This window comes from Musca autumnalis, unplaced genomic scaffold (genome assembly GCF_047663935.1).
Source record: "Musca autumnalis isolate F117 unplaced genomic scaffold, ASM4766393v1 scaffold_4, whole genome shotgun sequence".
In the NCBI taxonomy this organism is placed as follows: domain Eukaryota; kingdom Metazoa; phylum Arthropoda; class Insecta; order Diptera; family Muscidae; genus Musca; species Musca autumnalis.
In genome coordinates this window covers 198,424,151-198,439,979 of record NW_027411977.1, presented here as the reverse complement: position 1 = coordinate 198,439,979, position 15,829 = coordinate 198,424,151, and positions in this window count along the sequence as shown.

Genomic DNA, 15,829 nt, shown 5'->3' with positions numbered 1-15,829 from the left:
GATTTTTTTTGCTTTTTTATTTTTCTCATCAATGAACATTGTAAATACAAAATCCGCTAAAACTTCCCAGGGGTAAGCACCTTTCATTTAAATTTAGTTAAGGCGCACCGTGAGAAGTTTTTGTACTCTATGACATTAAACACTTTACTGGACACAGGTCTTGCAACTTATAGTAACTAGAATTCAAACATTTCCAAACATATAAGAAATTATACTTTGTTGATGATAGAGAAAAAATGCAAGTGAGTATGCTACACATAGCAGATTTAAGCAGTTTTTGACACACACAAATTCATTTTTCTTCATTATTTTCTTCTCCTGTTTAGCAACAAGTAAACAAATTTTGGTGAAGGCAGCGAAACAAATTTCTAATTGGCTTTCAATATACAATATACATATATACATATACATATATATATATGTATAATCCACGAAGAACCCTTCATACATTTTGTCCAATAGACATGTTTCATGCACTTCCATTCCCACAATACTGAACTCGTAATTATTTTGGATACAGGATGAGTGTAAAGCCTCGAGACCTCAATATACATAGCTTGAATAAGACATAACAAATATGGAATATATTCATTACGGAATTCGTATTTAATAGTGGAATGATGTGGCATGAAGACGTAATTCAGATTTCATTGGAAGTTTCTCCCAAAAAGAGTAAACAAACAAAACATTTGAAAAAAATCTTACAAAACTTGACTTGATGTACATTTTCTGTACAGAAACTTCAGAACAATATAAGTTTTCGTTTGAAATCTCCTAACATAAAAAATGTTTATGACAAAGAAAAAATGTAATAATTGGTTATAATAGCTTAATAAATTTTGTTCGACCAAACAATTTCGGAGGGGTGGGGGGAGGGGGTTGCCCTAGGCCCCCCTGCGTACGTCCCTGTTCGAAGATGGGCCATATTGGTCCACTCCTTCCGGTACCTCCCCCACAAAAGTTCAAAATTTTCATGTAAATTGATGTGAAGTTATCGTTCACGAAGGGACCAATTGATTTAGTCCAAACTTCGCACATCGTATAATTCATTCCAGACATATATCGGGTTCGAATATGGACTATATCGGTCCACTTCTTCGAGTAGGTTGTCCTTGCGGCTACCTTTACGACGGTACAATTTTTTCTTGCGCACGTCCGTACTTCCTGACGGCACCAACCAAAATCGCAAATCCGCAAGATAATTCTCGCTGGGGGTTTCTGATTGGTGCAGACTTTGCTTTGGACTATATCGAGTCCAAAATACAAACGAACCGGCAACTACCCAGCGGCGGATTCTACGACACCGTGTTGTCCCGGAAACTGCACGGCCAATGAAGACGCCCTTGCCAGAACTAGCGGAGAGTGTTACAGTTCACCACCATCATGTCACGTTGTCTGACAAATGACGTTCGTCATGGGTTATACCATTTCTTCATCAACTGACCGCCCGATGTCATCACCTCTGAACGCTACACTTTAATCAATCCTCCTGATGTTCGGGTAGCAGAAGGGGCGTTCCGAGACATTATCACTGCTGCAGTCGCTCGCCCTATACCTGCTGGTCGAATACCAGAAGTGAGACCAAATTTCCCAGCAGAGGCTATGGCAGATGAGCGTGATGAGCTTCGTAATACCAACCACAGTGATCACAGAGTCAGGGAACTGGCACTGGAAGTTAACAGGTTGGTCGGTGAGAATAAGCGGAACAAGTGGCTAAATCATCTGAAGAGTTTCAACATTGAAGCCGGAATTAGTGAATTGTGGGCAACGGAAAAGTCACTTTTGAACCCGGGAAAGAAGGAAGATGGAACGTCCAAAGCTACGCTGACTGATTCCAAAAGGTGCGCTATATATTTTAATCGACAATTTGTCGAGTAAACCAGGAGTGACAGCGCTAAGTGAAGAGTGCCTCTTCGCATAAGATCTCTTCCCGCCTAAGAGGTACCACGACCATTTACAACGGATAATGTTGCAATGCAATGTTGGCAATGCTAACATAGCTGATGAGCCTGGTGTTGAGTATCTCACGAAAGTTCTCAAACTGTCGCTAACCATCCACATCGTACCCGAAGTCTGACAAATGAACAGGATGGCTCTGCTACTTAATAATGTCAGAAATGGTGAATCGTACAGACCGATTTCGCTTTTGTCGTCCGTAGAAAAGGTTCTATCTAGGCTCCACTACAGAAGACAGCCAAGGAAGCCAACAAAGGTGTTAAACAACAAACACCAACAAAGGGCATAAAAATTTGCTATCCAGTTCGTAAGTATCACAGAATTACAACAGAGCAAAAGACTATCTTTGTCTTCCATTTCCATATTTTTGTCGTCATCTCCACACATATTAGTCGAGGACTCAAGCAGAATGAGCCGTGCGTTAGGAAAATGTCAAATGACATTGATATTTCCAGCGCTCAACGCTGTTTGAAAACGTTAATCAATCATATGAGAGGACGCCAATCTTACCTGAAACTCAGGTACAAGAGTTCGGAACCCGTAGAGTGAAACAGAGTGTCACCAAGGTGGGGTGACATTTTCGAAACTGGTTAACGCCCACTTTTACTGAATTAAATTCCCTTCATACGGCGTTGAGATTGTTACATATGCGGATGATTGATGTCATTTGTGAAAGGCTGATGTCCTTCCTATTTACTCGAACTTAACACATTTCTCCGTGCCAGGAATATTAAAATACCCGCCACTAAATCTTTATTTAAAACAGACTGCGAAAATTAACACTAAGTTGAATGTCATGGTCGATGGTAGCAGAATTCTAACCACTTACTACCCCAACATTCTATAAGTAACATGTTCATGCCATCCGTCCATGCTACTGCTATCTGCGACAAGCTAAGATGTAGGAAAAAAGTCCTTACGCCATCTACTGACAGGCAGCACTCGAGGTGCAGGCAAGTGCATTGCGACCAGAGAACTTATAAAGGATGCACCCCGTTCCTTTGTCATCAGTGAACCATGTGCATGCGGGGACGAAGTTTCTTTCAGTAGGGCAACATAATAATATGCTCTCGTTACAGTACTTAGTACTAAGATGTTACCGTGAGAGTTATCCTAATCACGGTATGTCGGAAAGGAATCCCCTATCTAGGCACATCAAAAGGGTGTTAATGATCTAGACGGGGAGGTCCAACGATATAACAGAGAACATTTAGATCAGCAAGTCTATCAAGCAGATTTGGATAGCATTCATACCGATACAGTCTCAGATGCAATAAACAATTATCGTGCGCATGCGGTCTTTGGAGCAGATTCTCCATTTATCGAAGCTGAAGAATGTCATTTACAGCGACAAACCAAGTAGCTTTGGCTCAGCTAAGTTAGTAATAGTGCAGCCATTTAAATTCCTATAGTACACGGATTGATTGTGTAAAACATCTGACCAGGATACGGAACCTGCAGCTAGGTTCCAAGAGTCATCATTGATGTGCCTTCTCGCTGTATATCTCACGGAGTTTGCCGATGTAGTAGCACATTGGTGACCGGATAATTGCATCAACTGGTAGGTCGATAGACTTAGAGCCAACTGCATCTAGTTCATTACAGATAACGATACAGATAATGAGTTAAACCTGAAGAAGGTGGACATGTTATCGCTTACGCAATATCTGATATTTAATTCAAGCTGACTATCAATTAAGTTAAGACTTTCGCATGTCCAAAGAGTGAAGTCTACCACGATCCTAACTCTGGATCGGGATATCCAGAGGTTGAAGATCCAGAACAACGTTCAAAGCGGCGTGAGGAGTGCTTTTGAATGATCCGGTAATCAGTATTGATGCAGTTCTATACACACTTTATAATTTGGACAGTGACGCTTTATTCGTAAATTTTTGCCACCAGACAAGTACACGGCAGGTATAGATGGATTGGACAATGTTTGCATACAACCAGTGCATGACTTGCGGTGTCAGTCCCCATTTGTCTCCAAAGATTTCTTGCAGGAGTAGGGTGCAAAATGTCGTTTTTAAGTCTGCTCCACGATATTTCTTTACCATGTCAAACCGTGGTTCAGGATTGTACCGAAGTATTTTGCTTCCAGAGAAGGGTACCTCCCGATTTCGGTATATTGAAGGTTGTGTCCTCACTATCCCACCGAAATGACTGAAATTTGGCAGTTAGTCTTCGTTGGGGTTGCAAAATTTCCACCTGAAATTTTTCGGTATAAGTCCACGTTTTCATATAGCCCCCATAGAGCGGTACCTTCCAATGTTAGTCTTTGTTGGAGGTATGAAACTTTTCACCTAAAATTTCTCGGTATAAGTCTACGTCTTCTTAGAACGGTACCTTCCGATTTTCGGTATTTTGACGGTTTTAGCCTCATTAACACACCGAAATAGCTGAATTTTGGTACTTAGCATTCGTTGGGCGTGTAAAGCTTTCCATCTGAAATTTGTCGGTAGAGGTCCAAGTTTTCATAAAAGCCCCCACAGAACACTACCTCCCGATTTTTGTTATTTTAAAGGTTTTCACCTCGATATCCAACCGAAATGGCTGAATTTTTGCTTTTAGTGTTCGTTTGTAGTTATAAAACTTTCCCACTTAAATTTGTCGGTATAGGTCCACGTCTTCATATAGCCCCCATAAAAGAGTACCTCCCGAGTTTCGAAAAATAAACACTCTAATATACGTCCCCTCACCATCACTAAATAGTGTTTGTCATAAAATTTGGAAATGTTGTTCTACCTTTTATTTTGTAAAATCGATTAAAAAACTTTTCATATCATAAGCCTTGTATTAAAGGATTTTTGATAGATGATGACAAATGGCACATAATTTTTGGGTTAACACTAAAGAGGAAAATATATCACCAACACCTACCCACAAAATACATGCATACCTAGCATACATACATCAACCATAAAACAAACAACTAATGACAACAACAAAAAAACTTCAAGTAATTATTTTATAATCAAATACACTCGAAATGTGGCTATAAATATCGCAGAGAATATTTTTCTCTCCCATTGTGACATGTATTCAAAGCACACAACAGTATAAACCTATGTATACTCGTATATGTATGTGTGTTTATACCTATATATATCATTCACATCATACATTTCAATAATTGGATATAGCTAAAATTCAATATATGTGTTTTTGATGAACATACACAGCTGCGTTGATTAGGGTGGGGATGGTAACAAAAATTATTTCGAACAATTGTCTCGGGGAGATAAATGGGAGGCTGTTAGTATGTCAAAGAGTGCTTTTCAATAATATGGGAACATCACAGAATCACTTCTAAAGAAGTTTTATATGGCAGAAATATTTTGAATATGCTATCGTCAATATCTAAGGAGTTAAGTAGTGTTTGAACAATGTAGTTTTGTATGTCCGAAATTCAAACGCACGATTTTCAATAAGGATAGTTGTCTTCAAATAACTGAAATATATCATCAGAGGTGCGCTTATATTTCTTGAAAACAAAATCATTAAATGCACATTTTTTGTTTGCGATAGTCCTTTAACAACTTTTCTTTGAAAGTTTTCATTAAATTGTGTGGTAGTTCTCGAAAAAATTTTTGATTTTAACCGAACACATGTCTTTCCATAAAAACACATGTTATATATTCCAACTTATTCTTGGTTACAAAATTCAAAATTCTAAAAATTCCGTAAATTTCTGATTATTTTTCCAGAAAAAAAGAAAAAAATTTCCGACCCACCTTCATGTAGATGTTTATATTTGAGTTGATTATTGAAATTGATAGTTAATTAATATGGATGATGTCGTGCATTGTTCAATGGGAATATCTATAGAATTGTTTACTGATATGTGTATGCATGTATATGTGTATATAACTTCATGTGGGGCCTCATATGATATATCTCTGCTATTATTTCATATGTTTGTATGCCTAAAGGTATACTACATAAACATTCATTTCATCAAATATTATACACATGCAAACATCGACATACTCGTATACAACAACATATCTGTATAATTTCATTTTGTTGTCAAAACATAACAAAAAAGTTTTTCATTATTTTTTCTGAAACTGTTGTTGTTGTTGCTGCTGATGCTGCTGTCATTTTGAAGTTAGTCATGATGAGTTGCTGTTGTTGTATAGTTGTTCTGCCTGCCTGTTTTCATATTATTAATTTGACAGGAAAGGATTTTTAATAATATCACAATTTTTTAGTTTGGGCTACTTTAGGGCCAGAGGAGGACACATATGTATGTACATCCACACATACATATATTTTCAACATTATAATCATCAACATTGTCACTATTCTCGTCATAATCATTAGCAACAGCCTTCAGCATCATCAACATCCCAGCTTTCATTAATACTCGAGAATTGTTGTTGTATGGATAGTTTAATTAAATTTTGATGCTTAAAATATAGGTTATGGTTGGTTATAATTAAATTGTCGTCAAATTGAATTAAATTGGGTGAATGGTAATTACATGTCACAAACCATATACCAACGACAAGTGAGAGACAATTTCGATGAAATGCTGTCAAGGAGCTCAAAATTATCTCTACATACATATAAGTATATGCTTATATGCGCACAAATGTATGAAGTTTAACAAAAGAATGGCAGGTAATTTATATTCATCAATTAATTTTAATATAAAGATTTAAACTAAATTAAGCGCCCCTTAAGAATTCTGACGAATCATACTTTTTTCCGAAAAATTGGAATATTATGTTATGTTCTCTTGGGAATACTTTTCAATATAGGACTTTTTGAAGTCCTTATCTGATAATTCGTCGGAGACATCAAAAAGTGTTTCATAAACCATTTGTGACAGTTTGACATTCTGTCCGCCTGGGCAAATCACCCTTGTGCCGGAACGAATTGAAGTAGGTGTATACAAATTTGATAAATTTTATTATAGGACCGTAGAAAGTTTGGTATGGAAAATGGGCTACATATGTTGGTCTATGTTTTGGTATAGCCCCTATATAACTGTATATCCCGATTTCAGGTATTCTCAAGTTTTTATCGATGTTTTCATTACCGTCACTACATATATATAGTATAGACTTTCTTTCTGAGAACCCTAAATATCTAATTTTATCTAATTCGGTCAGCTAAAATCGGATGGTACCGTTATATGTGAGCAATATGAAGACGTGGACCTATACCGCAAAATTTTTGGGGGAAAGTTTTATATCCCCAACGAAGACTAAGTACCAAATTTCATCCATCTCGCCATCTCGGTGTAATAATGAGGCTAAAACTTACAAAATACCGAAAATCGGTATATCAAAACGTGGATAAAAACGGCTATATCAAAACGTGGACCTATATAGCACATTTGCAATAACAAACATCCTAGAAATAATAGCAACTTCTGTACCAAATTACAAAGCTCTATCTTAAATTGCGAGCTGTATCTTGATTTCAACAGACGGACGGACAAACGGACATGGTTATATCGACTAAGAATTTTATCCTGATCAAGAATTTTTATACTTAACAGGGTCTGCGATGAATATTTGGATATGTTACAAAAGGAATGGCAAATTTATTTATACCCTCCATATTAAGTGGGAGGTACAAAAATTGGCCATATCGGTCCACTCCTTCGAGTACCTCCCCAACAGAAGTACAGTATTTTCTGTAAAATGGCGTGACGATAACCCTGGAAGGCAGTAGCCGATTTGGTCGATACTTTGCATATCGTAATATTTCTAACAAACATAGATCAGGTTCGAATATAGACCATATCGGTCCACTCCTTCGGTTACCTCCCACTCACAATTTCGGAAAGTGCAGTGTAAGACTTCTTCGCGAATCATTTTATTTATTTGCAACAATTTGTATTGGCTGCCCCTATTAGAGTGATACACTTTTTTTAGGGGCAAGTCCATACTTCCTCAGAGCCACATCGGTTCACTCCTTCGGGTACCTCCCACACAAATTTTCCGAAAGGTGCAGTTTAAGAGCTGCTCTTGAATCCCTTTGTTTTTTTGTTATAGCAGTTTGTATTTGCTGTCCCCATTACAACGGTAGAAGTTTCTTCAGGGGCAAGTTCATAGTTCCTAAATAATGACCCGAAATCTGTAAAACCCCCTACCAAAAATTGGCCTTCGTAATATTTTGTCCAAACTTTCTTTAAGTTCGAAGGTAAGACATATAGGTCCACTCCTGCGGGAACTCCCCCACAAAAATTATAAAAAATATCCACTAAAATTGTACGCGCTGTATCTCTTGAACGGACATGCCGATTTGGCCCAAGGTTTGGATCTCACTATATTTTGTCCAAATGTTGTTTAACTTCGAAAATGGTCTATATCGGTCTTCTCCTAAGGTTACCTCCCCCATAAAACTTCAACGTTTATGTTTAAATGCAGTTTAAGGTCTCTTCGCAGATCATTTGGAATTGTGTGGCCCTGGTTAGAGAAATATTATGTTTTTCGTTGGAAAATCTCTGCTTCCTTTAAGTCCAAAAGCTTTAAGTTATATGGTGATTAAAATGGAGTATGTCGAAACATACCTACATGTACCTGCTCCGCAACACTTTGGGTTTCTATCCAAATATATTTTCTTGTCAGCAAGTTCATACGTCCAAATCGGAACACAAAATCTGAAAACCTCCTAAATACAAAATTATTTAGGAAAAGGTTTTTGGTTACGTCTTTATTTGTTTTTAACAAATATGGGTTACATCTTCATACCCTACACCACCCTGTGGTAAGGGGTATTATGTATTTGCGCATTTGTATGTAACATACAAAAGGAAACGAGGTAGACCCATAGTTCCATCTAGGCATATATGTACATAGAAGCACTTTCTGAGTCGATTTATGCATGTTCGTCCGTCCGTTCGCAACGTACAGGTAGCATTTATTGTCCGATTCAGCTGCTTTTGGTGAAAATGGTTTCAGATTTGGATATAACTCCCATATAAATTTTCGGCCGATTTCACGTATTTGCACCAAACACTCTATATAAGTATAATTTCGATGAAATATGGAATGTGTGACTGAATTCGGTCTTAAAATAAATGTGCCAAATTATATCAAAATCGGTTCAGATTTGGATATAGGTCCCATATATAATTTCTGCCGATTTCACTTACTTTCTGCACCACACACGCTATTTATGTCCGATTTCGATGAAATTTGGAAAGTGTGACTGAGTTCGGTCTAGAAATAAATTTGAAAAATTATACCGAAATCGGTTTAGAGTTGGATGTAGCTCCAATATATATTTTCGGCCGATTTCACGTTTTTGTTGCACCAAACACGCTTTATATGTCCGAAAATTTGAGCATCGGTTCATTAGTTTAATAAAAATAGGATTTGGTAGACGGCCAATTACCACAAAACTAAGTAACGTTTGTCAACAAGAACAATTCAGGAAATAGACTAACATGTGCTCTTTCAGATGTAAGAAACATCTACTAAAAAATTTTCATATTATCTTTGGAAAAAATCATGAAAATGTATTTAATTGGGCTTTAAAACTGGGGGTCACCCTTAAATATGATATGGGCATCTGAGTTTTGAGCAGCACTGTATATCCCATATATATGTATTTTACATTTTCACAGTGGTGTAGGGTATCATATAATTGGCCCTGCCCGACTTTGATCCTTTCCATAATGGTTATTATTGGAGAAGTTTTGTGACCATTAGGAAACTCAAATGTCAAATAATGCGTAGTTCAGCCAAAAATGTTGCTAAAACCCTTAAGCTGCCGAAAATCGGGAGGTACTTTTATATGGGGTTTATACTAAAACGAGGGCTGATGTGTGGAACTTAACCTACCCCATCGTGGAACTTAACCTGCCTGTGGAAAAAAACACTCGGGCGAACAAATATAGCGTTCTACCCAGGGTTTCGGAGTCGGAGTCTGCGAGTCGGGGTCGAGCACTCTTGCTGGAGTCGGTGTTTGAATCGAAAAAAATAACTCGACTCGACATAATAGAAATATAACATTAAATTCGAGACACCTTTTTTTCAAAATATCATTATTTTTTATTTTAAAAGAACAATATAAGAAAACAATTAAGCAAACGCCAATTAACATTCAGAGAGCAGATTTTGTTATGTTCTTTCATACGAAGAAAATCTAAGAAAAAGTTTGTAGTTTTCTTGGATAAAATCCATGAAAAAAATCATTTTAGGCTCTCGAAGCACTCTAAAATGTTGGTTTACTTTCATTTAAAAACCTTTTACCTCATGCAGTTGTTATGATTTGTATTGCCCCTTAATTTTCACGTATTTTGAAAGCTTAAAGATTTTCTCACGGGGAAGAGTTCCTTCCAAAATTTACTCGTGCGAAGAAAAAAAAACCAAAACCTAAAAAAGCTTTCTAAATTGTATTCTGTTGCCCTTTTTAAATGTAAGATTCAGTAGAAATAATAATATATGCTCTGTTCCAGAACCTGCAAGTAGCTACTATTTTTTACTACGATAACATTTTTTTCCTTTATGTTATCGGAAAAAATAGTAAAAATTAGTAGATTCTTGCAGTACTGGAACAGACCAATAGATATAAATGTTACTTCATATTTATGTTCCGTAGTTGAGTACTAATCAACTTTCTAAAGAAAATAGAAAAAGGTTAAACGTTTGTGCAAATTTTATTCATTTTAGTGGTATAGGAATTTACCCTCGGAGTCGTGAAAAAACCCGGGCAGGAGTCGGAGTTGAGCCCAAAATACCTCGATACAGAATTTGCGGAATGTACATAAAATTGATAAATTATTGAATATAAGTCAACTTTTTTCAAAATTAAGGCCCAAGAGATCAAATAACCCATTTTAATTTATATGCATTTTAAAATAGGTGTAAATCGCGTAATTATCAAAATCATTTTGTCCGCATGTGATTTTCATGTACAGCAAGACCATATCTATTAAGTTGTATATATTTTTCAAAATATAATTTGGACTCTAAGATGTAGCATCGGCTGCATCTTAGTATTAAAAACCTATAAAATATCGCTAATTTGCACAAAGTGCATACAATTTTTGTCCGCATCCGATTTCAGTGTCCACCATGAAAATCTACATCGATATATATTTATTTGAAGGCGATCAATCAAGAACCGTGGATGTAGCATCCCACACTATTTTTTGGGATAAAATTAAGGTAGCTCCTTTATCATTGAAGTTTTCAAATCTCTGTTTCCGCTAAAACGAAGATGCTGTACTAGTTGTTTCATTGCAGGGGAAACGAACCGCAGAAAACGCGATAAAATACGCGATATTTTCAAAAACATTTTTAGGTGATTTTTCTACTTTGGAATTTCTCGTAACTCACGTTTTAGTAGATGGATTTGCACGGAGAATGATTTATTGGATCGTAAAACCCTAAAATGTGCAATCAAGTACGAGGAATTGAAATGACAATTGTAAAAATTAGGCCCGAAAAATATGATTTTTAGAAAAATGTTCGCACAAAATTTCCGTATTTGGATGCAGATTTCTATGAAGCAGTGTGGACTACATTCACGACACATATATCAAATAACTCAGAATCGCGAGTGCTACAATCCTATATACGATTTTTTGAAAAACCTGTTTGCGGAATGAAATTATAAGAAAATGTCAAAAAAAAACACTGTAAATCTGGGTTCAAAATGTCAGCATCATTTAATGGTAGAAGCAGATCAAATTTTGAAAAGTAATACATTCGTGAGGTGATTCTTATTTAGTTTGCTTCTATTTTTACTTTGACAGGAAAATCGGGAAAAGTTTGGTTTATTCACAAATCAAGAGAAAACAAAAAAAGACACGTTGGCTTCAACCTATTTTTACTTATTTTTTAACATAAACATATAGCCACAGCTTCCACGCAAATTAACTTTTGATGTCAATATTTTTTGCCACGTCCAAAAACATCTCATTTTAGCCAAAAACATTTAATTTGTATAATATACAATCACAAGTCGCGTGTTCTAAAAGGGTAAAACTTGGCTTCAACTATGTATGTTAAATTTTCAAAAATATTGGAAATATATTGGAAATATATAATATTGGAGCAAATATTTTTCCAAACGAAAATATTAAGAACAAGTAAGCAAAGGCTATAGTCGGACAGGGTCGACCATACGATACCCTACACCGCTACCCTTCGAGTTAGCTTTCAGCAAATCAAAGTTTCTTTTGGACAAATAATCTCATTGTAAGAAATAAATTTTTGGAGTCTGCAACCTTATCTCATTAAGTTTAAATAACAATATAATAATTGTTCCACAAACATCACAGAAGGGACAGGGCGTGCACCACGATTCATATTACAGCAATAGTATGGGGCCTACTGTTTATCGCCGAGTCCGAAAGGCATGTCTTAAAACACCACCTGTAGAGAAGTTGTACATGGTTGAAATACTCAGAAAATGTCGCCAACTTTACTGGGGGGAATTTTGCCGTCGTTGAAAATTTGATGTTTGTTGGCCGGAAATCGAACGCCCGACCTTCAGCGTGCAAGGCGGTTGTGTAAACAGTAGTACCATGGTGGCACCAATAAGTAATTTTAGAACGGACATTTAGTCTGGAACTAATTTTTTGAATATTTAGACATATTTGCTAAACCATATGCCATAAATTTTGTGTCCTAAATATCCCATCGAATTGGCTGAAAGTTTGTATTAAATATTCGTTCATCACAATTTTCGACCTGAAATTTATCGGTATAGGTCCACGTCTTCATATAGCTCCCATAGAACCGTACCTCCCGATATCCGGTATTTTGAAGGTTTTGGCCTCAATATCAAACTGAAATGGCTGACATTTTGTATTCAGTTTTCGTTGGAGGTAAAAAACTTTCCACCTGAAATTTGTCGTTATATGTCCACGTCTTCATATAGCTCCCATAACCAGAACCAACCGATTTTCTGTACTTTGAAGGTTATGGTCTCAATATCCCTTCGAATTGGCTAAAATTTGGTATTAAGTCTTCATTAGGGGTATTTAACTTTCCATCTGAAATTTGTCGGTATAGGTCTAGGCGTCCATATAGCTCCCATACAACGAAAGCTCCCCATTTTCGACATTTTGAAGATTGTGGCTCTGGTTACAGATTTCTCTATTTTATTGACTTGTCTGAAGTGAATTTCAAACAGAAAAATGTACACATAAAAATTTTAGAAGATATTATTAAAATATATGTAGCATACTAAAATATGTGAAATACAGAAATTTTCCATATGCAAAAATAATATTTGCATATGCATAATTTATGCTCTTGATTACAAGCAAAACACTGGATATATTAGGCTGTAACTCTGTTATCTGACCATATAAATCAACATAATTGACATTAATTTAAAGGGCAAGAGTTGTCCTTCCAAATATTATTTAGGTGGGCGGAATGTTAATCCTCTAAACATCATCCGATCACCATCTCAAATTGCAAGCTTCTTCTTTGTCATATAATCTTACATTATTTAAAATTTCGAGGCGATCGGATTATAATTGCGACATACAGAGCCGCTATAAAATCGGATAAAAATTTTGTTTTTGGTCCATTTCACCCGCTAAATATTTCTCGATCATCACCAATAAGAATAGGGATCTATTCTGGCCTGAACCCGACATCCATACAAAATTTCGTGACGATCGGTCCGTAATTGCGGCCTGGAGAGTGTTTACAATTTATAATGGATAGACGGACGGACACACATCTCAAAATCGCTTTATCTCGTCGAGATATGAAGATTGGTATACCACATTGGGGGTCTCCGACGAATGTTTCGCGGTGTTACATGAATTTTTACCAAAACAAACTTATAATACCCTTTCCACATTGTGGTGTAGGGTATAAAAATTTAACAGTTTTGGAGATATGGTGCAAAATATATACAAATTATGGAACTTTAGATATATTATGAAATATCAGGCAATAAATGTAGTAATTCGAGTCCATTATTTCTCCAAATATGTTATTCTTTTCCATATCTACAAATTTGCTTAAGAGGGCAGAACAAGATTTGCATTGGTTTCTGTTTAGGTTTGATACATTCCAACTCAACTTCCCGAGCTCAGTCGATCACGGATGCTGATTGACATCATCGTGCATCGCCTCAGCAAGTTCCCTCTGCGGAGACCGTAGAGTGTTGATGCTAACGAGCGGTGGTTGTTGAGTTTTCTCTCATTGGAATATGTAAATGTAGTAGTATAAATCGACTCAGATCCTCTGCGATCGCTGCAATCCTCTGCGATTGCAAGAACCTCTGCGTTCTCTTGTCGATCAACCTTTGAATAGTTCACTTGTCGCGATTTAACATAACGTCTACGCGTTATACTAACCGGCCTCCTACGCCACCCCAGATTACAATTGGTAATCTTTGTTGTATACTAACCGGCCTCTGTCGCCACCCCAGATTACAAGGTAATCTTTGTTGTTGTTTGAAAAGAAATACATCAATAAACCAACATATCTTTAATATTATAAACTGATACTGCTTGTGTTTTATTTTCTTGTTCTTTTCTCCGTCCACTGCTCATCAAACGGTATCCTGAGCTATCGTTGAAGAAATACCTATGGATTTCCCCTCCCTCATCTAAACATTGGTCCAATCGAGCCGGATTGTTTTCAACGAAAACTACTAACGCTCTCCCTTTTCTCCTTTACAAGGCATTTCGACTACGTCGAGAACAACAACAACCTACACTGATCCACGATCATCCCCACATCTCATTTTTATTTATTTCCCACAAATAATATAATATCAACAACACAGGTATGTACACTGCCTAATTTATTTTTTTCAAATAAAAGTGACATACCGCGAAAATATAGTGTTGTGATAAATAATTAAAAAAGCCGTCGGTCGTTTTACAAACGCGCGTAAGTGTCCGTCCATTTGCCGTCGGCAACATTCATATTGAAATTCCCACAAATACAAGTGTCAAATTGTCCACGATTTTCTCACATAAAAAACAACAACAATCACAGTGATTTTTTAACTATTCCGTTTGCATACATTCATTTTTATTTTTGTTTCCGCGCATTTCTTTTATATATTTTAATACATGATCAATTGTTATTGTGGTGTTTTCCTTTTATTTTGCTTCTTTTTGTTCGCCAAAACACCAAAATCATCACAACAATAACAATTCCAATAAAAAGAATAAATGTCATTCATTTGTCATTACTGCTGATTGTTTCCACCTTTGATTAATACGGGTGGCAGATTTGGCACTTATATATCATTTACACCTAATCAATTGTATTAGGGGTATCCAAGTATAACTAATAATTACATTTCAATTTTATAATAATACTAGCGGACCCGGCGAACTTCGTCTCGCTATTAAGGAATAAAATTTCATACAAAAACTCAATTTTCGATTTTTCCAATTTTCCGATTTTTCCAGAGGGATTTTCCAAAATTTTCTTCCGTAAAGACCTTCTCCTCGAAAATGCGAATAACTGACAAAAAATTTTACAGAAATCGGCCTAGCCGTTCTCATTTTATGAATTACTATACATTTTTTACACCATTTTTATATATATAGATTTTAGTGCCGTTTTCGGGTATTTGTTGAGTTGAATATTTCGGATATAAACTAAAAATAAATTTTATTCGTGTTTTCGACACCGTGCACCCTATATTCGGTTATATTTCTAAAATTATTATTATTTTTATATATTATATTACATACACATTTATTTCAAATATTCATTTAAATATTTGGTATTAAATTGATTATTTTGAATAATTTGTTGTTGTTCGCTAGCGATTTTTAACGTGCATTTTTACAGTCCGTGCACCCTACAATCGATATTAGCGACATTTTTTGCGAATTTTCGATTTTTATTTAATATTTTTGGAAATTTATTTTCGGCAAGTGCTATCTTCGATACATTGCCATAGTTTACGT